This window comes from Agelaius phoeniceus, chromosome 17 (genome assembly GCF_051311805.1).
Source record: "Agelaius phoeniceus isolate bAgePho1 chromosome 17, bAgePho1.hap1, whole genome shotgun sequence".
Classification (NCBI taxonomy): Eukaryota; Metazoa; Chordata; class Aves; order Passeriformes; family Icteridae; genus Agelaius; species Agelaius phoeniceus.
Genome location: NC_135281.1, coordinates 5,563,922 through 5,589,823, shown reverse-complemented (window position 1 = coordinate 5,589,823; position 25,902 = coordinate 5,563,922). Strand labels below are relative to the sequence as shown.

General features: G+C 48.6%; 1 protein-coding gene across 1 annotated transcript in view; it reads right to left on the bottom strand.

The window, feature by feature from the left end:
• Positions 1–10,307, bottom strand: part of PPP1R16B (protein phosphatase 1 regulatory subunit 16B) — a 63,901-nt gene extending 53,594 nt beyond the window's left edge. Inside the window, exon 1 of the mRNA XM_054644603.2 lies at positions 10,168–10,307. The gene's annotated coding sequence lies outside the window, so the exon portion shown is untranslated. The remainder of the gene's footprint in view (positions 1–10,167) is intronic.
• Positions 10,308–25,902: the final 15,595 nt, after the last annotated feature.

Genomic DNA, 25,902 nt, shown 5'->3' with positions numbered 1-25,902 from the left:
AGTCTTCTGTTGTATTTTTGATACAGTTTTAATAAACATTTCAAAATGTTTGAAAGTGAGTACCATTTCTCACACACCTTTCTGCATTAAGCTGCCCTTGCCTGGGGGTATTTTCAAATCTACAACTTCCATGTGGATGGTTTTCCCACTCACTCATAGTTGGGGGTTTCTTCTCTCCTCTCTATTTTTATTCCCTATCATCTTCCCCACCAGCCAAGTTCTACTCTCACTGGCCCTTCCTCCACATCCATGGGCAGAATGGGTTTTTCCAGCCCCAGTTTGAGGTGTAGCTCTACTCCAGGCACTGGGAACAACTTGAAGGATGCACTGGAGCTGTAAAAACTGCTCAGCCCCCTTGTACCTCCCAAGGGGGACACCTGGGGCTCCCATCTGCTTTCAGGTCTATCAGTGAATCAGTAAAAACAGACACCCTGGGCTCCTGGCTATGAAATTCCACAAGGAGAAGGGAGGGGGGCATTTCTGCCAGCTTGAACTTGAACATCTCAGCGGCGATTCTGAGTCGAGTTAAAAATCAGAAAGTTCAGGGCTCAATTTCAAAGGACAGCAGAACAAGGCACTCCCCTTTAGCCCAGTGCAGACAAACCCCACTCAAGAGCACTCACAAATTGTCCTGATTGCTTTTCTCCCTGAGCTGAGGGCTCAGCACACGGAACCAGAGCAGAGCTCTCCCCTCTGACCTGCCCCAGACAGCTCCAGGGAAGATGATGCTTGAAGACAAGGAAATTTTATTCCTCCAAGAATCCAGCACACACCACTCCCCTCTCCCCTTAGCAGAAAAGTGTCTGCTAACAAAATTTATCTGCAGCATCAGAGGAGCAGCAGGATCCCTGCCCTTAGGCAAAGAAAGAAGGATCAGAATGGGATTTCTGTGCAAACATGAAGAGAATCCCAACTTCCCTCGCACGAGAGCAGCCCCATCCTCTGAGCCAGGCAGTTAAATATTGAAGGAAAGGCATGCAGCAGCTCTGATTATGTGGAACAAAAATTAATTGAGGGCATAAGTCTCCGATTGGGCTCTCAATTTATTTTTTTTCCACAGCACATTATATGGGAGTGAGGATTGCAGTGCAGACACCTGCAGGGAAAGCAGCCCAACCCCATCTGTGACAGTGATATTACCTCTTTTTATTTGTTTTTCTGGTTAGAGCTTCCATTTTTTATCAACCCTGCCACAGACAGATGTGTGGAGGCTTCCAAAACTGCATCCCTCTTCCTGACATTTTCAGCTACACATTGAGAGATCTGTAATTTGGAAAACAACAATTTTCCCTCAAAACAGGGAAATTGAACATTTCCCCTTGAAAATAAGACAAGGGGAAAATTAAAAAAAAAAAAAAAAAAAAAAAAAGCAAACCTCAAGCTAATTTCCAACAGAATCTCAAAAACACCACTGGAAGAGCCCACACCCTTCCCTCAAGATATAAATTACAACCCTGTTCACACCCCCACCCCGCTCTTTTTAACAGAAACCCTTCCATTGTTTAAAGCCCTTTACACATATTTTGGCCCACGGAATAAAAAATAATCCTAGGAACAGCCCTATTCTGGCACAGCAACAAGCTAGATAAGTGCCTGGATTTTCCATCTGCAGCTCCTGGGCACCTGAGGCCGTGCCAGAGGGATGTGCCAGCAGCAGGGCTCTTGCAGGGTCCCAGCATGGACAGGGATGTGCCTTTCCCTGGGAATTCCCACTCCAAGCATCCCCCATGCAGATGTGCACCCCCAGGGCTGTGCCTCCTTACAGGGAGTTACCATCCAGTGGGACTGCATTCCACAATTTTTATTGATTTTCTGGGGTTTTTGCCACCAGAAGAAAGCCCTGCCTTGCTGGTCCCTTTCCAAGGAAAGGTGTGATTCTGTCAGCCTTGTGGCACCACGGTGACAAAGCCAGTGATTGGCAGAATTTAAAAGCGTTTGCTACACACCTGACAGGAGGAATATTGATTTTGTGGGAGATTTATGAGAGGATTCTCTTCCCGACCATCTGATCCATCCATTTTAAACAGCGTTTGCATTTAATTACCACTAACAAAATGCTTTCAACCCTAAAGCTTATGGACATTATTGACATTATAACAATTCAAATAATCCTCAAAAGGTCTTAACAAAATAAGATAAAAAGACACCCTCTGACCCATCCTGCATCCATCAGGGAGCCCATACAGCTGCTCAGGATCGTGTTACCCTCCTGCCTCTGCTGAGGGGGGACCAGCAGGGTGCCCACAGGCTCTGCTGGGAGACTAAAGAGGTGAGACTTTGGAAAAAATGAATTATCCATGTGACAGTGTGGGATGCTTTGTTCCAGACAGCTCAAACATCTGGATTTGTTGTCTAGGCTTCAGCCCTTATACCTCAGTGAACTCCATGATGACTTCTTGACCTGAACCACGCACGTGTCACCAAAAAATTCATCCTCCAGTTCCCCCAGACTCTGCAGGTCAAGGTTAGCCTCCAGCATGCAAGAAGGGGGCCCTGAAGCTGCTGACCCAACACTTACAGACCAGGTGAGGCCCCCTGCAGCACCCTATAGCTGCTATAGGGTACCAGGGCCAGCCCACTCACCATCAGCGCGCCTGCACCTGGGCAACCCAGGCTGCTTTCCCTGGAAGCCTGCAGGAATATTACAAGAGCATCTCTAGAAAAGTGGAAGCACAACACTTGAAGAGGACAAAGGCTCCTTAAGATGCAGATGAGCAGAAAGCTGCACGGGAAAAGCAGCACCGCCTCTCCCTGCCACGCTGCCCGCCCGCTCCAGAGGAACTCGCCTTATCTCACATGCGAGCCAGGAGATGGAAACGAAATGTTTTGCTAGCAGAATGCTAACAAAAGCTTAGCACGGCTCTCTGCGGTGCCAACATCGCCAGTTTCAGGCTGAAATCAGACTCTGGGAGCAGCTTGCCACTGCCTTGCTTGCGAGGCAGATTTTCTGTTGCTGAAGAACCTTATTTTTATCAAGCCTCACGTCACCATACGTGCCCTACTTTCTGTGCTTTCTGCATCTCCTCTTGGCCACAGGCAGGATGGTTGTTGGCTTGACTTGCTGCTCTGACAATACAATTGCTCTGACATCTAGTTTAATCAAATATTTACCACTTACTCGTTTGATAATAGGATTTCTGATACTTTAGATTAACTTGACTTGTGAGCGTGGTACCAGAATTGCTGGCACAGATCTCCTCCTCACCAGTCCAGTTCTTACTTTGCTTCTGCCATCTCTGGGATTACCAACACAAGGGCTCTGCTGCCACAGGCCAAGGAGGACCAAGGAAAACCTTGGAAAACCTCAGGCATTGATGAGCCCAGCATTCAGCCATTCTTCTCTGCTGTCCCATTGTGCAAACAGTCAGAGCTCTCCAGGAGAGACTCTTCCCAAAGATATCAAGATTTAAGGGCCTCAGCTGGGAAGAATGGCTGCTCTTAGGTGTGGTGGTGTTCACAGGGTCCCAGGAGGAGGGGAGAGATGAGGCTCTGACTCCATGTTTCAGAAGGCTGATTTATTATTTTATGATATATATTATATTAAAACTATACTAAAAGAATAGAAGAAAGGCTCTCATCAGAAGGCTAGCAAGCAAAGGAAAAGAATGCAATGATTACAAAAGCTTGTGACTCTCAGAGAGTCCGAGACAGCTGGACTGTGACTGGCCATTAATTAAACACAACCACATGAGCCCAATCCCAGATGCACCTGTTGCATTCCACAGCAGCAGATAACCATTGGTTACATTTTGTTCCTGAGGCCTCTCAGCTTCTCAGGAGGAAAAATCCTAAGGAAAGGATTTTTCATAAAACATGTCTGTGACACTTAGGGAAGACTTTCTGCAGGGCTTCCTGGGCAGAGGTGCCAACCCTGCCATTCAGCAGGTACCTCACTTGAATATTTGCTCTGAGAAGAAATGTTCTTTGGATGGCAGAAAAACCAGTGCAGAAGTCAAATTCAGGTAACAGGGGCACCTTAAAGTCTGCAATCTGATCTGCTCCAGCAGATGGTGGGGATGACCCTTCTGCATCCCACTGACAGCCCTGGAGCCCTGCTCCCACCCACTGCTTTGGGGGGCTAAGCAAAGCCCACCCAGTACAAAACCCACTTAACTTCAAATAGCAGATGAACTCTTGCTTGACACCTCACTAGTAAAAAGCCAAGTCCTACACAAATCCCTAAATCTCAGCTTAGCCCCACCAAGCAGAGAAAATGAAGGTATTGCTGGGCACCCCACAGCCAGCACAGGGCCTTCCTTCCTTCCTTGGTCTTTCTCCTTGTAGGAATATTTGACCTTTGAGCTGCTGTGCCAGTCATCAAGCAGAATGTGTGCCCATGAAATGCTGCCAAACTCCAACATCACCACATGGAGCACCTCAGAGCAAGGTCTGATACTTGAGGTTTCCCATATGGATCATTAGGGATGCCATATCATCATATGGAGCAGCTGGGACAAAATTAAGGCAACTGGTCCTGATGAATGAAGCTGTGCATCCCCATCCTTCCCTCCTAGGCTCTCCTCTCTTCCAGAAATACCCAATCTGCAACTCCTGCCCCTCACTGCTCAAGGGCAGATCAGCAAGACACAGCAGACCCTCAATTACAAAGCAGGACAAGGCCAACTCACAAGGAAGGTCTCTTGGCAACTCAGGGTGAGAGAAAAGGAGGGGGGAGTTGCTGCCAGCTTGTTTGTGTGCACTTAGAGTGGCATTCCCAACCCTGTAATTGTTGCATAATGAATTTAGCAATGGAGTTCAAGAGCAATGAATCATTCAGGCCAAGAAAGCATGAGTCAGCCCCCGAAGAATCAGGAGATGTTAAAATTACATACATTTAAGTTGAGCTTGACAAATCCAGAGAAGCAATGTCCCAGCACAACTCAAACCACCATGCCAACATCCTCACTGCTCCTCCTGATGGATACAGGACCACAGCAGCACCAGAGCAGAGCCTTTGGCTAATTATTTTGCAAATAATTTACACCTGCCACCCCCTGGCCAGCCCAAATTATCAGCCCCAGCTCTGAAAAACCACCTGATGCTGCCTCTTAGCTGCTGCTCACACTGACTCACTGAGAAAGGTGGCGAGCCTGAGAAAAGCTCTTTGCACAATCCTGACTGAGCACTCAGGATGCTCATTTCACTGAGTGTCACCTGCTCAGGAGCTGGATGGGGACAGGGGAGGACAGCAGAGGTGGCTGTGGGAGCTGCAGTCAGGCTGTTGGAGCAAAGCACAGAGCTGGGGTGGGAAAGGAGCACGGCTCTCTGCGGGGGATGGAGAATGAAACAGAGCATGACAGAGAAGGATGCCTGAATTAAGGGGTGTGTGTGGATGCAGAGAAGACCTCAGGAAAAAGGAAGTGTTTTCCTGGCTCTGGTGGGGATCCTGCTTGAGCCATGCCCTGTATTCTGCATTTACAGGGCCTGCATAGGTGGAAGGAAAGTTATCTTGAAGTGAGAGAGGGCGCGAATTCAAAGCAGAACAACTATTCTGGGTTAACTCCCCAGGTGGCTTCTTATTCTAGAGTGGCAGTACCTTTTTCTAGTTTAATTCACTGCAAAAATAGATTAGGCCAATGGTTCTCATCTGCAAGGCCATGGTAGCTGCCCTGCTGCTTTTAGAGCATCCTTAATTGGAGCCTGGCTATGGGGACACGAGGGGCTCTGGGATGCAGGTGTGGGATTCTCAATTTGGGAACATCACATTAACTTAAACCAGGAGAAAAACAGCCACCTGCAGGAGTGTCTGCACAGCCACAGGGCTGTCCCTCAGCAGGTGCACGGGACACACAAAGCAGGGGACAGAGCCTGCAGTGCTCTCTGCCCACCATAACTAACCAGCACTGCAGCAGACCCACAGCCTGCCCTTTACAGCACCCCAAGGCCTCCTTGTAATGCCATTTTTGTTTGAGGTTCCTTTGAATTTACCATTTATCAAGCTTCCATTTAGCCCCGTTAATCACAGCCTATCAAGCTCTTTCAAATGCAAACACGGAAATGTACCCAGCAACTGCACTTCTCCCATTTATCCTTCTCCTGCTGGAATTATGGAGGGCTACAAAGCAGGAATGCCAACCCACCTGTCTCATGCTTTTCAACCACTTCCCATGGGATAAATCAGCTGACTATTCTGGAAAAAAACAGACTGATCTCTTTCCCTGCCAGCTAGCAACATTCAAGGAGAGCAAACAATGTGTTGTGCAGGAGAAAGAGCATCCCTGTGAAAGTCAAGGGGAGAGGCAGATGGGCGGCTCCAGCAGCTCAGCACCTGCATCAGCACATGGATGCTGTCTCTGGGAGCAGGGACAGCCAAGCCACCTTTGTCACAGGCTGTGCATTTCCTAGCTGGGCCTCTAGAGCCAGGGATCTCACAGCTCACTTAATCCCCGTCAAACGCTACACCATTTTTTTTTTGCTTTGTTTGGGTATTAAGGCTTAGCCTTCCTCAAGCTATTCATTCCTTTTCCTCAGTGCCCACGTGGCTGTTAACCCCAGCACTGACATGCTTCTGAGAGTGCAAGGAAAAGCTCTGTGAGGAGGAGCCACACCACTCTGCAGGTGTCGTTTGTCCCAGACAGCAGCGCTGGGTCCTGACTCAGTGTCAGAGCCTCACTGACAAACCCCTGCCCACTGCTGTGAGATCCGGGGTGTTGCACTCATTCCTCTCACCTCCTCCATCTCACAGCTTTTCTGCTGCTCTTTGCTCGAGCCAAGCCAAGGAAAAGATCCTGATTTCATCCCTGGGAGCTATCCTGATTGCAGGGGCGAGGTGCAGGTGATTCCCACCCACCATCAGTTGCCCCCAGTGCTGCTGCCGTGGCCAAGCACCCCGTGCTCCATTCTGAGCCTGCAGCTGAGCAGGACCTGACCTAGGAGGGGGCTTTGCCTTAATCAGAGCTGGACTCAGCTTTCTGCTGGTACCACCCTGCACCTCCACCCAGCCAGCAAAGCACCCGGGCTCCACTGTCCTTTCAGGAGCATCACCTTCAGAAAAAACCCTTCAAAATACAATATCTCTCGATATATAAAGAAAAAACACATTGGACAATAAAAAGTGACAGTCCACAACCGTGCAAGGCCTAGACAAGGCTCTGGCAAGCAGCAGAGCTGGTGTGGGGCAGCAGCAGAGCGGGGCTGTGGAGGTGAATGTGCAGGGGAGCGCTCAGGAAGGAGACAAAGAGAGACAAGCAGATTAATAGAAGACGACAGATTTCTAGTAAGATTGTGATAAGCCTCTTGAAACTTCCCTAAAGGATGAGCCAGCTGGCAAGCCCATCCTAGGAGGTGGTGTAAGTCGACTAACAGCCTTGCAAAAAGCCACCAGCTGACCCCTTTCACACATCCCTGCTCACTCCTGCAGCTGCTTCAGCAAGGAAAGCTGAGCAGGCCACACCTGGATGTTCTACCCTGGCACCCACCTGCAATTCCAGCTCTCCTTGCAGAGAAGCCACTGGCCCTGAACTGTTCAGAACAAGCAGCGAGGTCGGGCTGACCGCAGCACGACACAGCTCACTGCCCTGCTCTGCTCTCCCCAGCTGGCACCCAGCACTGCCCACAAGGGGTTAACCCCAAGCCCTGTCCCCAGCATGAGGCCACGAAGCTGCCAGGCATCTTTGGGAAGTGCTCCTGGAAAGGGCTTGGCCAAAGCAGGGATGGGAATGGCAAGGTGATGAGAGGGGCCCCTGCATTATGCTTTGCCTTCCTTCCTAAATCCAGCTCTGCTAGGATCCCCCCAGAGCCAAGTCCTCCAAAAACACCACAGCCCAGTGAGCACCCTCTGAGGAGGAGGAAGACAGGGCTGTCCACAGGGGAAGGCAAGCTTGAAGTGTTAAGATTTTCAAAGGACAGTACCTTCAAAAGCTGCCCGAGGTGGAGTGGACACCACACCCAGGTATGGCCAAAAGAAGGAGCTCCCTGTGTCCCCTTGCCAGTGCCACAACAAAACCCTGTCACTGCTTGAAACTGGAGCTTTCACCTGGAGCATCTTCCTCGGGATAATGAACAGCAGCAGCCAGTTTATTTGGTATCAGGCAAGTTTTTCTTCTTAGGCCAATTAACTGCTGATATAATTTGCCCACCGAGGTCACTGAATCATCATTTAGCAGTTTCAAAGGAGATGAGATGAACTGCAGGCCAATTTCCCCCCTCCAGCTCAATGAGTGATTCAAAATGCAGTTAATGATAGTGGCTCATAAGTATCTGGCAGAGGATTTGAGAGAGCAATTTATTGCCCAAAAAGAGGTTGATCTCTTTCAGCCAAAGCAGCTCAGCTGGTGAAGATGTGGGATGTGATTTTGCCACCTTACTTGACATTTGTTAAATACTCAAGAGCTGCTAAACTTAAGTCAGACACAAGTAAAAGGAGAAAGGAGAAGAAGATCCAAAATCAGGGTAAGGAAGGTCACAGTTAAAACCCACTTTGCCACCAGCAGGCAAGAGACCTTTTAAAGGATGGGGAAAAGAACCAAGTAATAACCAACAAGACTTTCAGCACAAATCCTGCATTTTTGTGAGTTTATATAAAATAAAAATGAGACACCCCCTCATCCACAAAAGCTTCATTATTTGTCAACCTCAGGCTTCGTAACCAGTAAACACTGGTTGATGTTTTTCTTCTTGCTGGATGAAATGTGCCTAGAGGCAACAGGCATTTTATAAATTATTAAACCAAGGGAAAATAAGGTTCCAACAAAGTGACTGCAGAAGCACCGAGGAGCTGGTACAATTGGTACCAGCACATTTACACAGAGTCATTTTTCCTGCAACAACTGACTCAACAACAAGACATTGTTAGAAATGCACATCCTGGACACGTGGTCTTGATGGCAAAAAGAAGATGTGATATCTCAGCATTTCATCACATTCATCACTCTTATCTGGAGTTCAGCACTTTAAACCTTATTTTTCTTATGAAATAGTCACTTATGTTTTTCAGTCAGAGGGAAAATTAGCTTTTTTTTTAAATTACAACCTCATGAGAGATCTCAGGGCATAAAGCAAACCCCATGAAAATACTGTAATAAGAGTATTATAATATCATCCACAGTTTTTTATCCAAACTATAGCATTGAGAAGGAAAGGAAGGAAAAACATGAATGAAAAAAGTATTCTTCACTATCAGGGTTTAATACATTACATCTATCACAACAAACACAACCCACCTCCAGCCTAAGTTCTGTTCCAGCCAGAAAAACCCTTCTGCTTTCTGCCATAACAGCACTTGGCCCTTCCATCTGTGAAAAACCACTTAGCAGTAATGGCAGGGCTCAGGACAGCAGGTCAGGGGAGGCTGGGTCAAGGTGACAGCGAGGGCAGCCCAGGCAGCCGCTGCTCCCGAGGTTCCCTGAGGGTTTGTCAGGGAACAGGAGGGCTCAGAGATGGGTTTGGGGTTTTTTTTTTCCAGGTTTGTGAACCCTCTCCTTTCTCTGATAATTTGTGAAAAGCCACTTTTCCAGCTATTACTCTACTGCAGCTTGAAGCATCTTCCTCCTCGAGCTCTTTTCACCGTGCAGCACAGATCTTTTCACGATAAGCAGAGAGATAAACCAGAATTTGGTGGCTCGTCAGCCAACCAAAACCATCTCTACCACCAGTGCCACCTACCTCAGGCCCTGGTGCTGGAGAAGGGGCTGAAGTTCAGACTGAAGTTCCCCGGGTCTGCCCGAGCCTGAAGGAGACTGTCCCCAAAAGCCCTTCACCCAACCTGAAATCAGCACTTGCGATGCCAATTGCAGCAATTACGGTTCCTTGTATTTACGCTACCTCGAGTAAATTTCTTCCACACCCCTTTCGTGCCAGAAGGGCTCGGAATTCCACACGCACCGAGCAAAACCCACCCACGAACATCCCAGAACACATCCCCATCCTCAGTGACCCGCGCTGCAAACACCGCTCCAACCCGAGCCACCAAAGCTGCGCGGACAGAGGGGGAAGGAACATCCTCACCCATGTGCCAGGGAAGGGGCCGGGCTGAGCCGTGCCGGGCTCCTGGGCAGGGCACAGCCCGCTCCGGGCTGGAGTTCCCCAAACTCCGCCGTGCCTGCGGCGGGGACCGCGCCCGCCCGCACCGCGGCAGCCCCGCAGCAGCCCCGCAGCATCCCCGGCCGGACCGGACCGGACCGAGCCGAGCCAGCCCCGATCCCCGCCCGGCCCCGGCCCCGCACTCACCGCGGAGCTGCGCGCAGCCGGCCCGGCCCCGCAGCACGGCGGGCGGAGGGAAGCGCAGGGAAGCGGAGGGAAGCGCAGGGAGGCAGCGGCGGCGCCGCGCAGAGCCGCTCCCCGCCCGCCTCCGGCCCCGGTTGCGGCCGCAGCTCCGCCCCGAGGAGGGGCCGGGGCCGGAGGCGGGCGGGGAGCGGCGCCCGCCCCGCAGGTGAAGGCGCGGAGCATCCCCGGGGATGCTGCGGGAGCGGCCGCTGCGGGCTCCGGGCAGAGAGGGATCGCCCGCGTGGGGCGGGCGGGGCGGTTTCTGTCGCCGGGAGGGGTATTTAGGATAAATAAATAAATAAATATTTTTTTAAAGAAAAAACCTCTTTGAATTTCGGTGGAAGGTCACACCCCTGCCTGCCTGCCCGCCCGGCTGCCTATGGATAAGATTCACCCCGACTTTTGGCTTAGCACAAGGATGCTGCTGCCCCCACTGAGCCTGGAAGATGTATTTGTGGTTTAGAAACTGTTTTGCCACGGTTTTTGGCGTATCTGAGCCTGGCAGCAGGTTCCTGTTTGCTGGGATATGTTCCTATATGATGGGGTCCCAGAGAATTTTTTAGGAGGAATAATACCCCCCCCCAAATGCAGTGTAACATTGCTTTAAACACAGTGACTGATACCAAAAGCAAATGCCATTCCTGAAGTGTGCCTTATGCCAATTTTATAGGCAGATAAGAGCCATTGCCAGGAGTCAAACCAGTCACTGGAGCTGGGAGAGAAGTCAAGAAGCCTCCTGGGCCAGGGAGTGGCACTGGGGAGCCCACACTCACCCACTGGGAGCAAAGCAGAGCAGATTCCTCATGCTGCTGTCAGATATTGTGTCTGGCATCAGTTGCATTTTCCAGGGTGAAATGGGTTTCAGAAGGTTTGGAGGATTAATCACCATGGACTCTATTTCTCCTTGGGAAAGAGCCTCCTCCCAGGCTGAACAGATCCACAGGGAGCAGCTCTGACACTGAGCTGTGAGGTTTCACTGAAACCCTTCTAGCCCAAGAGAGGCCTTTAGGTTCAAAATGTGAGTCACTCCCTGAAACAGGACAAGGTGTAGGTAAGTGTTCACAGGTAACAAACCTGAATTTTTGCAACTGTACAGGAGTGTGAGACACCATCCACAGGGTGAAGGTCTGACTAAGGTGGGAGCTTTCTCTGATATGTGACTGAGAACTCTGTCCTGAATTCACTTATTACTACTGCAACACGCAGAACCTCAGTTAAGGAGTCAGCAAGTGACCCACAGAGACACGGCTGAACTGTAAAACTTGTTTATTGCTGCCTCTGTGCGTGCAAAAATCCAAAACCAAAGCTGATGAGAAGAAAGTGCATCTGTGTTCCCCTCCTCTCCATATCCACAGAGATATAGGTGCAGGATGGATGGAATGGGAAAAGCTTTGGCCACGTTAGAGGTTAATTACAGCTCTGGGACTAGACTTAGATCAGCAGCCAGGACCTTGGCAGCCCTGGGCTGCGCAGGGTGGAGGCGGCTTTCCAAAGCTGAGTCTGGCAGCAGGAGCCTTAGCCCAGGGCACTGGAGAGCTCAGCAACTTTGCATCAGTCTCTGAAGTCCATAATTCAGTTGTCTGTTTATTGAAATTGTGTTGTAAGCACAGCTGCTTTCTGAGGCACGTATGGAAATGAAGGGGGAGTCTCATAAATGCCCTGGCTCTGCACCAGACCGGTGAGTCAGCGTAAAGAGCTGAAACGCAGCTTAACAGCTACATGATAACAAAAAACCCTAAAATATCCTCAAAATTGCTCTCCCAGCCCCCACCCCCCCCCTTTTCTGTTCAAATTTGGGTATCAGCATTGTTATTGGGAAGATAAGGAGAGCTACAACCTCAGCAGGATCTTGCAGTGCCCAGGGCCTGGGACTGGAGAAGGTGAAGACCTTCAGGGCAGAGGGAGGGCTGAGCTCATCTGAGAGCCTGCAGGCATCTGCATCATCCTCGTTTCTGCTGGCAAATCAAAGCCTTTGCTTCAGTTGCCAATGCAAAGATTTGGAGCTAGAAGAGAAATACAATGTTTGTTTACTAATATAGTCAAAATTCACGGCATCAAATTTTCCTTCTTTTTTCCCCCCCAGTACAAATAAAATTTTGTAGACCTAAGTTAAGGAAAAAAAAGACATTTCAAAGGTGAAATTGCACAAAAAGCACCACTAAAACATCCAGCAGTTTCAAAGACTCAGTTCCTAGATTCCTCTTCCTCATGCAGCATTCAATCCAATTTCACAGGTAGCTGTGGTCGCTCAAACTCCTTTCTTCAGGAAGCTCACTATTTGCTGGAAAGATTTCACCCAGGCCTTAGAAGGGGATTTTTCTCTTGTGCTTTCATAGTACACAAGTTGCTCAGTGGCCAGAGGAGCCTCCTGGATTAAACAAGCAGGTGGAAAGCTGCAGTGGCTGAAGGACACTGAGCAGTCCCTGTGCCTTGGATGCACAGAAGGAGCTGCTGTGGGCTCTGCTGGGAGTTTAAAGTGAAGAAATGAGGTGACAGCAGAACTCCTGCCCTGCTCTGCAGGCATGCAGGACACGTGTGGCTGTGGTCTCTGCTCCAGCATGCAGTGCTGCTGTCAGCCTGTCAAACACACAGCTGGGCACAGCTGGCCTGCAGCCCCACACAGGGCTGAGGGTGCTGCTGTGCCTTCCTCTCCCCTCCTCAATTTGTGCTCCCAATCTCTGCAGTTTTAGTGCCCTGGCAAAGTTCTCCTTTCATGGTGTCTCAAGGTCTCCTGCTGTGTTTATTTGACTGCAGCCCAGAGCTGCTGTCAGATGGAGAGCGAGCAGCCCATGTCCTCACTTCAACCTGCTGGGAAGGAGCAAGAGCTCTGCAGAGCAGAGGAACGTGTCCTCTCCCTGTCTGCACAGCCAAACCCCTCTGGGAATGCCCATGGGCACTCTGGCAGCACCCTGAGGGCTGGGGAGGAGGAACAAGGCATGAGACAACAAATGAAGGCAGAAGTTGGCCACGGCTGCTCCGAGCGCTGGGGCTCACCCAGGGCAGGAGGTGAAGCCAAGGGAGGCACAGAAAGCACTGGGAGGGTGCTGGGAAAGGAAAATGGGTAAAACAGAGGTGGGGAAACAGAAGGAAATGGGCAAACTTGCAGATGAGGGCAGGTTTTGAATGGAGATAGTGGGAGGAAATCAGTGGTGCAGCACAAGGGGAACTGTGGGGTGGTGGGAGGGGAGGAGTGACCCAGCTGTGGGGTGTGGGTTCTCCAGAAGGCAACAGCACAGGACAAAAAAAGGAAATGATGTTCGGGCTAGACAGTTGCCAGTGGTGAAACAATATCATAGAGAAAGATTCATGTGTAAGAACACTGACATTGATTATTCTCTGTTAAACAAACAAACAACAAATTCAAGGGCCTGAAAAGTGCTGATGTCATGGGAAAGCTCTCAAATGTCTTACACATGGAATAAAAACCAGAGTCTGACTTAAAAAGGAAAATTAGATGAAGGAAATCAGTAAGAGAAGAGAGGACACAGGAGGGCACCAAGGGAAAGGTGAAAGTAGCAGCAGAATTGAGGGACTAAAAGAGACAGAGGAGTAGATCTGGGATATTCATGCTGATTTCAGTAGAAGGTCGGGAGAGGATATAAAAAATTAGCTGAGAATAAACCAGGATGCAAAACCAAGGTGCATTCATCTGGTACAGCTGAATTAAAAAGTGCTGTAGCAAGAAAAGTCAAAGGTAACTGATATTTCATGCTCCAGCTTCAGATCAGTAAAAAACATTGCAAAGGTTGGTGGGAGGGGCTGTGACCTTGAGGACATCACCTGCACCAGGAAAGTCCACACCAAACTGGGCAGTGAACTGGCACAGGGAATTCTCAACACACCAAGAAGCTCTCCAAGTGTATCCTCACCACTGCAGGAAAACTGAGACGTGGGATGGCGCCAGTGGCAGTTTGTACCTTGTAAATAGACCAAAAGAGGAAAAAGGATTAATTGATCAATCCCCAATATTTGTACAACACACCCTTATCACAGGCTGCCACTCACTTCTCTTGTGCAGGCACAAAGGCCAACTCCCAGCAGGCAGAACATTCAGTGCCAGCCCCAGCACTCAGCAAGGCAGTGAAGGCTGCACTGTCACACCAGGACTTTCCCAGCATGGTCACCTGCAGACATAAGAGCAGGAGCAGGTCTGGAGAGGAAAACCTCTCTAAACCCACGAAGAGCTTGTGAAGGATTTCAAGCCTTGGCAGGAAGCAAAAATTACAGGCTGGTGGGCAAAGATCCATGGCTTGCAAGGTCACAAGTCAAAATCCCTGTGGTCAGGAGCTGCCTGCTCACCCAGGGTGAAGCTGTGTCCCAGCTGCTCCTCCTCATCCTCGGGCTGAAGGAATGGGCACTGCCTGCCCCACCTTGCCAGGGATGCCTGCAGCCAGAGCAGTGCCCTGGTGTCAGGTGAGCACATCTGTGGGGTCACCTGAGTGCCTGGCATGGAATCCTCTGGGCTTTGCTTTGAGGGAATTTGCTCTGGAGGTGGTTTCCTCCCCCACTGTGCACAGGAGCTGCAGTGACAAGCAGGAATTGCACTGCAGCACAGCACAGCCCTGCAGCTCTGGCTTTATCTCACATTTAACCCCTACCTCCTCTCCAGTGCCTCCAACCCCTGCTGGGGCCCCCCTCCTGCTGCAGCATGTGGGGTGGGTGCCATTTCCAGAACTTTCTGGAAGACCACCCAGACAGCTCCAAGCATTTATCTCTGTTCATAGTTTGGGAGATGAAAACCTTTTACACTGCTCTGTCTTGTTTCCTTCCTCTCACCCTCACATGGCACTTCAGTTGTTACTCACCTTCTTCACTGCATCTTGGGGAGATTATTCACAAAGATCATCTCAAGGTGCAAACTTTGCACCTGGCTGGAAACTTTGAAGGTCAGCAGTAAGCTGGTTTATGTTTATCACAGACCAGAACATGAAAGTACAACATTGCTGGTGCACTGCCACATTGGCAATAGACTCATATCAGGGGCTTTAAAGGTCACAGCTGCTCATGAGGAGGGGAACCTCAAAATGCAGTCTCCAAAAACAGTGAATCAGAACAAGACTGGCTACCTGAAACCAGGCCATTCTGGACAGCTCTGGTGTCAGTGATGAAGGCTTTTAGGAAGAAAATCACATCAGGCACAGCAGGATGCTTCTAAAATATCTCAGCACTGGGCTACTGAAAGATGCTTTAGCATTTAGATGAGAAAATGCTATTTTATTTGCAACTATCCCTTCTGATAGCATCCTTGAATCTCTCAGTTTCTGGCCTTGAGGAAATCACCCAGCCCATAATTCACTTGTGGAACAGGGTGGGCCTTCACCTGTAGTTCACAAAGCTGATGGAAATTAGGAAAACAATTGCCATGCTCGTGTTCTCCAGCCTGGGAACTGTGCCCAGAGAAAGCAGAGACTTACACAGAAACCCAGAGCAGAGCTACCAGGTTTGGTACCCCTGCAAAGTGGGGTCTGCACATCCTCAAACACCTGCAGCACCACTCATTTCTCTAAATTCTGGTTTCTTTAATCTGTTTAAAAAGTCTGAGAATAAAGACCTTGAGCACAGGAACACAACAGTGTTAAGTGTAATGGCAAATACAAAGAGCAACACTTTTGAAAGCAAATGTCACTTTTGCAGAGGGCTTTGGTTTAGAGGGAAAGTCAGGGCACTACCAGAGGAAAACCATGACATTTTCTACACAACCCTCACACACTGGTCCCATTAAAGGCCCTTCCACCTTCTATTAGGCAGCCATTGATTGGAATTAATTAAAATATCTCCTGTGCACTGGACTTGAAACTCATCAGTGCTTTGTCATTATCTGTGAGCTTTCTCCCCAGTTAAAGCAAATATTGTCCAATAATCTGGTTTGCAGTAAGTGTACAGAACATTTAGCCACAAAATACCCTGTGGCATTCAGGTATTTGACAAGCTGGAGGGTTTAAGGGTGTGCCTGGCATTTCTGTTTAGATACACAACTGTGCAATGTATTTTTTAATCCAAGCTCACATAGAAACTTGGCCTCAGAACGCTCTGGAACAGAAAAACAGCAAACACTTTTCTGGAGTCATAACCTCAGGCCCTTGGCTTGTTCTGGCACTTAACCCTTGAGGTGAACCAGCCATGCTGTCCTTGCAGCCTGCTCATTCACCTGGTTCTGCTGGCTGAGGAGCTTCCTCTTCCAGTTCCCAGGTGGGTTTATTCTCAGGAATGTGGAAATTTAGGGCACAGGGAATATTTCTCTGTTTGCTCTGGGGTGCCCTGACCCCCAGGGCAGCACTGACTTTGACCCTCATTCATGGAGAAAGCTTCCCAGACTTCAAGACAGACTGGAATCCACAAAAGTGTGAAATAGATTCTAGAGAGCAGTGTAGGTGTGTCACTTGGTGAGAAATTGAGGTTTGGGGATATTTAGTATGTTGTGGATGGAAGCAAGATGGAGGGCACAGGGTGTTGTCCTGGGTTTTTTCTTCATGCTTCTTCTTCCTTCTTCTTCCTGGGTTTGGGTGGCATTTTGTAATTAGACAGAAAACTCTGCATTGCAGGCTTCCAGAGATCAGTGATTGGGTTAAAAAAGGAAAATTATTGTATTTGCTGGGAAATGTCCCAACAAAGGCAAGAATTATGAATCTGACTCCACGTTCTCAGAAGGCTAATTTATTATTTTACGATACTATATTATATTAAAGAATACTATACTATACTAAAGAACACAGAAAGGATACTTACTGAATGCTAAAAAGATAACAATGAAAACTGGTGACTCTCTCCAGAGTCCTGACACAGCTGGGCCCTGATTGGCCAAAGAGTGAAAACAACTCCCAGCAGAATGCAATGGAACAATCACCTGTGGGTAAACAATCTCCAAACACATTCCCCATGTGAGCACAACACAGGAGAAGCAAATGAGATCAGAATTGTTTTCCTTTTCTCTGAGGCTTCTCAGCTTCCCAGGAGAAAAACCCTGGGTGAAGGGATTTTATCAGAGAATGTGAATGGCACAGGAAATAATCTGTGTCCTCTCTTAATTGGATAGTTTAGTCTTAAAAGACCTTGCAACAAGAGATTGTTGGCCATTTTGTGCCTTACTAATGAAAAGCTGCAGAGCTCCTGGTTGTGAGACTGTTTTACTGATAAGAAACAATGAACACCTGAGTCTGAACATGAATTACCCCAAGTACCTTCAATCCAGACCCAGAGAAACCAGTACAGGAGCTTCTCTCCAGCACTCCCATGGCTCTGGTGCCTTCACCCAGGTCCTGCTCCTCTCCCAGGAGCCAGCACACACTTTGTCCCCTGGAGCAGCACCCAGAGCTGCTGTGAAAGGCTGGCAGTGCCACCCCTGGCTCTGAGCAAAGCCAGCTCACAGCTGGGCCAGCTTCAGCAGGGTTTGACCATCTGGGAAGGAAAGGAGCACAAGGAGACTGTGAATGCTGGAGCTGCTGCTGCCAGCCCGGGCAGAGCTGCCCCAGGGAAATGATCCTGACAGGCCATGCATCTTTAATGGTGCTCCCTGCACAGAACACATTTGATAGCTGAAGGCACAAAAGCCTCAGCAGGAGTGTCAGGAGCCTTTGTCCATCTTTCAGAGCCAGATCCAGTTTCTACAGTTGATGAAAGCTCCCCTGTTAGTTTTAGCAGGGCCTGAGGAAGGAAAGCTGCAGCTTGGGCTTACAGCTGTGAGAGTCTGGGCTGGTTTATAGGGATTTAAACACAGATAGTCCATGCTTAGCAATTTCTCCTCTGAAGGAGGATGGGTTTGCTGGTCAGCTGCCCTGACAGTGGTGATGCTGTGCAAACACAAGACTGCAGCAGGAGCATTCAAACAACCTGGGTTATGTTCTCAGAGTTCCCCTGTCACTCATGCCCACTGTTTCCAAAAGGGAACATAATACCTTTGCTCTTTAAATCCACAAATTCACATTTAAATAATCAGCATTTAAGAACAGGGAGAATGAGAACAAAGCAACACCAAAAGATACATCAGGAGACAGCAGGAACTCAGCCCTTTATCAGAGTTCCCTGACATTCAGAATACAGGCTCAAGGTTAAAGTATCCAGCCTCAATTGAATATTCAGTATTACACAATGCACACAGCACTAAAAGCAACATCAGGATTCTTTTTTTTCCCCCTGAGGCCGCTGAGACCTGGTTTAATGTTGTATCAAGACACCTTAACAGAGTAGAACACACAGAGCAAACCCCATTCCCTGGTCATGGGAACACACAGGTCACTCCTGCCCCAAGCTTGGGTTTTATTTTGCAACCCCCCCAAATTTCCCCACTTTTATTGAGCTTTTAGCAAAGCAGATAAATGTTTTTTTTTTCCTTTCCCAGTGCATTCAGCAGTTCATTTGGGCATGGCTCTGCATCCATTGCAGGTCAAGATGTTCCTAATTGCTTTCACATGTATTCCAGTTAACCAGCCCTGGTCATGTTACACTGCAAATGAAAAACCATTTCTTCATTGAAATCCTAATGAGTAGGGGAAAATCAATATGACAACTGCAGCAGGAGAAGTGATGATGACAACATACACTGTCCTACAGGATGTAAAACGAGGGGGGGAAATTGATTCTAATCAATATTAATTGGAAGTTTCCTGCTCTGATATTCTGAGTGCTTGTTGAAAGTCTGGTTCACAGTTGTACCACCTGGTCTGATCATGGGCATTACTGTCCCACAGAGTTTGGCTGTGATATCTTTTGACACAAAGATGAACTTCCAGGAAAAATAAATACCAAGAAAAAAAGGAAAAAAGAGCAAGATGATGGCTGTTTCACAAATGAGTTCTCCTCACATACTTCTCCATTTTACAAGACATAAAGCTGTTAATGTCTAGTTCCCATTAGAAGATTTGGTGCCTGACCAGGCAGAGGGCAGAGGGCTTTATTTCAAGTTCTTATCTAGGCCCAACATCCCTTCTTCCACTGCTGCTGCTTGTTTAATAATAACCACATTTATCCATGCAGTTATTCAGCTGCTCTAAAGGTCCATGGATAAAAACTCACAGCACTGGGGGTGAAGTTACCAAAAAGGAGCCTTGGCCACTTACATTACATAAACAACATTTATTTCAGTCTGAAAGCATTCCAGGTGTTGGCTCAGTAGCCAGGACAAGCACAGAGCTACCACACTGCTCAAGCTCCCAGGAAAACACAAGTGCAGAAAGGAAGATGCCATTGAAAAATTTAAGAGGACCCTGTGTGAAGTTATTCCAAAGCACACAAGACACTGCTAAATGTTGATAACTGCTTAGCATTAATTAATTTTTTTTAATTCCACCCACAAGTGAAGGAATAAAGCCCTGATGTTTGAAATGAGCACTTTTGAAGGCTCAGCAGAATTAATGCTGTAATGACTCAGTGCTGGTTACCAGCAGAACTTAAACTGGTGGCACTAAAGAGACCCCAGAGGGACAGGGCCTGCTCACAGCAGCACCTGGCTGTCCCAGGGCTCTGCAAGCCTAACCCTACTCATTTCCTAAAGGTTTTGGAGAGGGATTATTCTGGAGGAGATGGAAAGAAGGGAGGATTTGTGATGGTTAATCTATTTCTTAAGGAGCTACAGTATTTTCATAGTCATCAGAGAAATCCAGTTCTGCAGATTGGAGTGTGGGGAGAATTAGGGGTGGCTGTTTCCATGGCTGGGCATGGACAAGCTGCTCCTTGCTTTAAGGAGATGCTTTGGCTTTGGTGTTAAGTCATTCCTGAGGGGCAGTGTTTAAAGTGGGAGACCTCTGCTCTGCCTTGTGCCAACAGACTGCAGCCAGCTCTGTCAGCTGGGATGGAGCCCTCTCAAGAGAGACACCAAAGCCCTCAGGTGTGGGATTAAACCACCCCTCCCTTCCTCAGAAACCCCTGCTCAGCACATTGGGACACTAAATAACATATAACACAGAATGCTGTGGCTGAGCTTCTTTGGTAAGGTCATAAATTTTCTTGGTAATAATGTTTTAGAGGCATATGGGGGGGTGAGGCACCATTGAAGTCACCAGAAACACAGATTTATATCTATGAAATCTATTAAAGCTCCAGTGAGTATTCACAGTAAAATTATTTTCTTGGCTGTGCCTTAAATCACATTCTTAACAAATAATTTTAATACCTGGACTACATCAGCATGGTGTCAAAATATCACTGTCTTCTATCAAGGAGATATTCCTATCTTTGACCATGAAACAGTGGGGGGAAAATCATCTAAATCTGAAATACAGTAGGAAAAGGAAAGGTTTCCAAAAGCAATGAATGCTGGTTTAAATCTGCTCCCAAATATCAACAGAAGCTTTGTCTTATTATCAGTCTGGACACTTATAAATCACCTCATAATGCCTGAAATACAAATTCTGCTGAGCAAAGGACAAAATCTTGCCTTTTCCCCTGGGTGCTGAGCTGTAAGTCCTCACTCAGGTGTGTATAAATATAAATAAATAAATAAGTAAATAAGTAAAGAAATAAAATACATACACCCATGGAGTGTAACTGAAGTTTCAGGTCTGACTTATTTTAAAAAAAGCCAGTTTGCAGCTCTCATGGACACAGAGATATGAAGCTCACTTTGGAGGCACACCTGGCTTGGCAGCATCATCCCCCAGTCCATGGAAAAGCCCTGGGAGCTGCTGGCAGAGCCCAGCTGCAGGTGGGAGATGCTGCAGAGCTGCCCTGGGACTGCAGGCTGGAGGTGCCCCACTCCCAGTTCACACGTGTGGGAGGCATTGAGAAAAATCCTCTCCTGCTTCCTTTCACTGATTCATGCAGGCAGCTTCCTGCATTTCTTAAGACAAGAATTAACAGAGTTAATGGGATGCTATAAATTCCTTATTTCTGGAAAGCTGATGCTCTCACTGCCTCTGCCCAGCAGCATTGGAGGGGAAAATCCATGGGGTTTCCTTGGGCTCTCACATGGATTGGGGGACCCAATTTAGAGATCACCAAGGACTCTGAATGACCTCTGGGCAGGCATGAGTCCTTCCCTCTTGGGCTCTCTCACTGCTCACAGTGACCCTGAGATGTGTTAGAAAGTCTCTGTTCCCAGCCCAGCAGTCAAAGAAGGAGTCAGAGCTCTTCAGTTCTCATTCTCAAGGTTGTTTATTGTTTCTTATCTATAAAATTCTTTCTTTGGCCAGCTGAGGTCCGTTCAGCAGGTCAGACAGAGGCACTCTGGTGTTATCTTTTTATACTAAAAACTATATGTACATTATTTACCATAACTTCCCAATACCTATCACCTATGTTAGACAGTGAGCTTCTACTCTAAACCAATCCAAAAGTGCCAACATCACAGAGAAGATGGAGGCCAAGAAGAAGAAGAAGGAGAAAGGCTGGACATGCCCAGATTCCTCCATCTTGCCCCTGAACCCCCATTCTAAGAACCCCAAAATCTACTTTTTCACCTTGTGATAAATTCACTATCATTCTACTTAAATTGTCTTGGCTTGCAGATCCTCATCTAAGGTTGGTAATTTGCTCCATGGGTCATCACCAAAGTCTCAGGTGTCTTGGGCTCTGTGCCAGGTCTCTGAGCCCCCTGGCAGGGGTCTGGGCAGTCCAGGACAGCCAGAGGGATGTCCTGAGTTCCAACACTTCCCCTGCCCAGGGGGCTGCAGGAAGAGGCAGAAATGCCAGGAGGAGGGACACTGGAGATGTGTACCTGGCTGGCCCCTGGGTCACAGCCTCATTTGTCCTCTGACCCCCTCACCCAGTGCCACTGGACACCTCCATTTGCTGGGAATTGCAAAAGAACCCAAAGCACTCCTGTTCATGTTCCCAGGGCTCCAGCACACAGCAGAGTGAGCCCCCAGCAGCATGAAGCTCTCAAGATGTCAGCCCCCAGCCCTCCAGCTGTGCTGCCCTGAGGGAATCACCCATTTCCCCTCAGAGCCCTTCCACAGCGTGCCAAGGCAGCCCCCAAACAGGAGTGTCACCAGAACCACCTGGCATCAGACCCATCTGCAGAGCTCACAAGGAGAAGAAGAACTGAAATAGTTAATTTGTGTCCTGTACAGCATCCTCCTGTCACAGGTGACAGTCCCAGCCCTCAGCAGTGGCACAGCCCTGCCAGGCTGCAGCTCAGGGAGTCCCCAGCACCCTGGCAGGAGCCCCAAGTGCTGCTGGCACACCTGGCTGAGCTTCCTCAGCCTGGACCCTTCACTTCAGCCCAGCCACAGCTGGAGACAGCCCCTGACTGCTGGCACTGAGCTCTGAGACCCAGACTCTGCTTTCAGCACTGCTGCTAAGGGTGCTGCAATGGATCTTCCTTCCCTGCAGGCCCACCAGGCTGTTATCCCCACTGTGACAATTGGCTTTTCCCTTCCTTCTTCCTGCCCTAATCACCCCCAGTGCCCAGCCTGGCCTTGCACAGGCATGGCAGAAATGGGGAGGAGGTCTGGGAAAGAGAGAGTCCCCAGGGGCAGGAGGAGCAAAGCACAATCCATCTACAGATCCTTCACAGCCAGCAGAGAGATGGGGAAACAGCCCTGATGCTGGTGATCCCTGGAGAGATGCTGCTCTGAGCAGCTGCAGTAGCAAACACTCTCAGAGCCATCATTCTCTTAATTCAAGAGTAAGGAGAACATAATCTTAGATAGATCTACAGCTTTCTTCCCTGTCTGCTGAGGGAAACCTGGGCTCTTCTCCCTCAAGGAAGCCTCCTTTAAGCAAAGCCAAAGGGAGCCTGTGACCACTGCAGGGTTTCTGCAAGGAGCTCTCCTCACCAGGAGACAGAGACACCTGTGCTGCAGGAACACCATTCCAACCCCAGCCATCCCACAGGGCCAAAGCCAAGCAGGGAGTCAGGCCAAGGGTCCAACAGGAGTTACAGGACTCCTTGGGAACACCTGAGGTGAGATTTCACTGGGGTTACTCCACCACAGAAGGAAAAGCAACAAATCACAGGGACCTGTTTACCTCCCCTGTCCATCAATGCAAACCAACAGACCCAAAATTTCTGAAATCTCACAGCTGAGCATCAAACCCCTGTGAGACAAAGCTGATTCCCAGCTGGACAACCTCCACACTCATTATTCCATCCCTCTGAGCTCATCTCCTGCCTACCCACGCCTCCTCCACGGGCTGAGCCCACCACCAGGCACTCAAATGCACCCACCAACACAGCACAGGCACAGCTGGGCAGGATCCCTTTTATTCTGCAAGGATTAGAAATGCTCCAACCAAATGTGCCATGCAATTATTGCAGTAATGTATAAAGCAGAGTGGAGGTGGTGAGTAGTTCATGGTGCCTTATTTAGTGGCAGGTGATTAGTTAAGTTCCAGGGTTGGGGATTTCTTTTTTTTTTTCTTTCTTTCTTAATCTTTCACTCTTCTGTGAAAAATTCAATTTGCCTTAAGGCAGTGTTGAGAGCTGATACTGACCTAATCCCTGAGCAGCTGGACCTGACCTGCTGCAAATTCCCACCTCTATCACAAAACCACATTCCTCTCCCTGACAGTACAATAGCCCCTGGATCTTTTTACCTTCAGACCCTGCTTAAAATGTGTGCTTCAAAGCACATTATATAATTGTGAATCAGGAGTCAGATCTGAGCCAGCAGGTGAAAATGTATTTGTCTTGTTCTGCCAGCCTGAAAAAGCAGCATTAAATATTTTCTGTAGCTCTTTCTTTGAAGGCTTCCAGGTTTTCCTTCGCTTCCCTTTCCTGTTAGCATCTTAATCTTTCTGCTCAGCAAAATTAATTCTCTTCTGTCCTGCTAGTGTTAAAATTGGCATCTCTGTTGATCACTCTTGCTCCCTTCCCTGTGCACCTAATTGACCATTATCACTGCTAATGTCACCAGGAATCTGGGAGGGATTCTTAATATCAAAGTTCTCCTAGGGAACAGCTCAGGGAGGAACTGCAGGCAGAAATATGCATTTATTTCTTCTTCCAGCCCTGCAGTAACAGAGTTTGACATACACTCTCCTCCCTCTGCTTTCAGAAGTTTAAGCAAATAATTTGAAGGTTGTATTCTCGAGCACAAGGGTGTTCCAACACCCTCCCAGTGACACCCAGCTGTATTCCTGAAACACAAGGGTAATAGTGGCCTTGGCCATGTGGGTGTCAGCATGCAGCCATGTGGAAGGAAAAAGCACAAACGTATTTACATCACACCAAAAATGTGGGCTGGTGGCTCAGAGGTGAGCAGTGATGTGTGAGCAAAGCTGTGGCACATTGTGCCAGGGTGTGCATAAAGCACATTCCAGCTGCATCAAGCCATTAGTGCTGCATTCCCACCAGGAGAAGATGAAGAGAGGAGATAAATGCTCCCAGGCTCCAGGAGCTGGTGGCAGAATGTGCTGTACTGGAGATAAAGGGATGAGGTGTCAGTGCTGGCACTGTGAGCCCCGTGGGTGCACCAGGGCCAGGCAGCAGCGCTGCTGCAGGTGCTGCTGCACTCACTGCAGGGCAGGCATGCAGCCAGCAGACCCTGGAGTGTGCTGGTGTTCACAGGCTCCCAGGACGAGGGAAGAGATGAGAATGTTGACTCCATGTGTCAGAAGGCTGATTTATTATTTTATGATATATATTATATTAAAAGAAAAAGGTATATTAAAACTATACTAAAAGAATAGAAGGAAGGATTTCATCAGAAGGCTAGCAAGGAATAGAGTGGAATGATAAGGAAATCTTGTGACTGACCAGAGAGTCTGAGCCAGCTGACTGTGATTGGCCATTAATTAAAAAACAACCACATGAGCCCAATCAAAGATTGCACCTGTTGCATTCCACAGCAGCAGATAATTATTGTTTGCATTTCATTTCTGAGGCCTCTCAGCTTCTCAGGAGGAAAGGATCCTAATGGATGGATTTTTCATAGAATGTGTCTGTGACACTGGAGTAGAAGAGCAAAGTTTAAAGGCACACCAGGGCACCTTCCCAGAGCATCCCACACCAGTGTGCTGGACACTGAGTGCAGGAACTTAGAGCTGAATGAAAACCACCCACTCATGGAATGGGTTGGGTTGGAGAGACCTTAGGGACCACCAGTTACAGCCCCTGCCATGGCAGGGACACCTTCCACTGCCCCAGGCTGCTCCAAGCCTGTCCAAGCTGGCCAGGGATCCAGGGGCAGCCACAGCTTCTCTGGGCACCCTGTGCCAGGCCCTCAGCACCCTCACAGGGAGGAATTTATTCCTCATATTTAATCCAAATTTCCCCTCTTACAGTATAAAATGTCTCTGTGTGCACAGCTCCCAGGTTTATAAACCTTTATGAGCCTCTCTGGAAGGAGTCACTGGAGGGCTGGGCATGACAGCAGGGTCATTGCTGCTTCTCTACACGTGTTCTGCTTCCCAAAATGGCCAGAGAATGCAGTTCTGACAAAAATTGGAGAGAGTAGTGGAAAACAGAGCATATCTTGTGGAGCTCTGACAACCAAAGGCTTTTCATTCTGTTTTCCATGGAACAATGCTGAGAGGAAAAGGGACAACTCTGGAAAATCCACTGCTCCACCTGCACCTGGGTGTACTCGTTTGGGCTGGGATGGAGTTAATTTTCTTCCCAGTAGCTGCTGTGGGCCTGTTTTGGGCTCCCAGGGCTTTTCCATGGCTGGGGGATGATGCTGCCAAGCCAGGTGTGCCTCAAAAGGCCTGGCCTCCAAAGTGAGCCTCAGTATCTCTGTGTCCATGAGAGCTGCACTCTGACTTTTTATTAAAAATAAGTCAGACCTGAAACTTCAGTTACACTCCATGTCTTGTGGAGCTCTG